A 2,392-nucleotide genomic window follows, 5' to 3' on the forward strand; every position below is an offset into this window, starting at 1 on the left:
GCATCCCATGCTACCTACCCTTGGAATTCGACTGCTGTGCAGCAGCCCACAGCCACACCAACAGCTGCTGTCTGAGGAGAAAAAGGATGTATGGTGGCAGATCTGCAAAGCAGCAATTCAAGATTACTCCTGGGATGACCTGAGAGGGACACACAGGCCAAAGAGCAGGAATTTTCAGGTATTAAAGCCTGATTGGGATTTCACCTGCTGGCAGGATTGAAGTTCCCTGTATCTTATCTTTGCTTCTCTCAGTCACCCTGCCAAGGTCTCAAGGAGTTTGTAATTGCTTGTAGATACTGAAAACAGAGCTCTCCTGATTTTTCTTAAGCTAATCTCACTGATACTGATTACAGAAAGAGAACAGGAGCATTTCCAATACAGAACATTACAATCCCTGCCTGGCTTGATGAAATAAAATTTCCTTTGATCTGTATGGATTTTTTCTCCGTTTAAATCACTGACAGTGACACTGAGACACTAATCCAGGTTTACAGTACCACAGCTGCATGCTACAATTTCCTGTTATGAAGAAATGACAATGCATCAACTATTCCAAGGAAAAGACGGGTCAAACTGATAGTCTGACAAATGAACCACACTGGTTAGGTAGCACTTCAAGGGGCAATGTAGTGCAGGAGTGGTCTGGAGGTCTTTTTTTAGCATCTTATTGATGATGCTTCTTCACTGCCACATAGAAAGAAAGTCAAGTTTGATATGGTGTATTGCTCTTCAGGAGTAAAATGCTGTTAAGGAGTGAAAATGAAACAAATAGGTGATTTCAGGCACTGGAATTTGTACCCAGTTCCTAATGGCTATCCCCTTCTCCCCACCCACTGGGAAGAGCCAAGCCTTTCATGGGAAATCTCAGAGGAAAGTCTCAAGGGTAAGAAATAAAAGCTATGTGAGAGTGTCACCCCAGGGTCAGGTGGTGCAGGTTGGTAGGGAGACAGCTGTCCAGGTATTTTCTAGGTAAACCAAAAACTTCAGTATTCCAGTCTGTCAACACAGTGCCAGATCTAATAAAGACCATGAGAGGCTCCAAAATGGAGCTTATGCAGACAACTAAAAAGTGTCTTTGAAATTCTGGCCTGCTGTCTAAAATTGCATCTGATCTCACTGCTGGCTTTTGCTTTCATGTTCAGTATGTTCTGTTGCAGAAGCACCTCAGAACTGAGCGGTCAAGATGTTTGTAAGTCCAGCTGGAGTCACAACAATGGAGCATCCCCCATGTCTGCAAACTGAAGCTCTAAAACCAGGTCTAGGGAGCAGAGACAGGGCCAAGCCCCACCATTGGTGTGGTGCCTCTACTCGATTGTTTAACTAAACATGATGGTTGCAGTGGCAGATCTTCCCCTAACAGACATGGTTCTGTGGGCAGTTTGATGAGCAAGCTCTTGTGCAGGACGCTTAAGGCTTGAGTTCAGTTCTCTTCTCCTGCAGAAGAGTTTCAAGCCATGCTAAGCAGGGAAGTGCTGTAGCTATGTTCCTCCTTCCCAAGAAAGTTCACAGCTATTTTGGGGACCCTCAGCAGGTGAAGCCTCCTGAAACACTTTCTCCTTTCCAAGTTTACACAAGGCTCCAGGGCTTCTACTAAGCTGTTGAGAATACAAAAGAGCATCAGCTCATTTTCTTTGCCAGAGAATCTAGACAGAAGTAAAAGCAAAGTCAACAAACTTCTGCAAAAAAAAACCCCAAACACAAACAAAGTGAACACACACTCTTAACTTCTGCATCTGTCTTTCCCAGAACTTGAAGCACAAGGGAACGATGACCATAGCCAAACTTGGTCCCCTAGGCAGGCTCCCCGAGCAGCAGACGGCACAGAAAGCTGCCCCCTAACTCTTCACCGAGTCCTGAAGCAGCAGAAGTTGTTTCCGGTAAGCACACGCACGTCTCCCATGGAACGGGGCGCGCTGAGGCTCCGACAGGTCGGCAGCACGGCAGGGACCATGCCCAGCAGAGAGCGTTGGGGTGGAAAGGGAGCACCGGGGGTCTTGCGCCTCTGAGCGAGCGGCGACAAAACCCGCGGGGAACCGGCACCTGGGGGCTCCGGGCGGCCACGGCGGCCACAGCGCCGAGCGGGCAAGGCGCCCGGGGGGCCCCGGCCTGGCGGCGGCGCCGCAGCCAAGGCGGGCGCCGCGGAAGGGGCCGTCGCTCCGGCGAGGCGCGGCCGGGGCAGCCAGGGCGAGCCCCAAGGTGAACCCCCATCCCAAGGTGCACCCGGAACGGCGGAAGGGCCCGCGGGCGCTACTCCCTCCCACAGCCCTGGCCGCTACCCCCTCCCCCAGGACCGCCCCCCGGCCTCTGTGCCACGGGGGCGGGGTGGCAGGCGGGCTGGGCGTGGCAGCGGAGCGAGGCTCTTTATGCGGCGGGAACGCGGCGGCTGCCGGAG

The sequence above is a fragment of the Aphelocoma coerulescens genome, chromosome 1 (assembly GCF_041296385.1).
Source record: "Aphelocoma coerulescens isolate FSJ_1873_10779 chromosome 1, UR_Acoe_1.0, whole genome shotgun sequence".
In the NCBI taxonomy this organism is placed as follows: domain Eukaryota; kingdom Metazoa; phylum Chordata; class Aves; order Passeriformes; family Corvidae; genus Aphelocoma; species Aphelocoma coerulescens.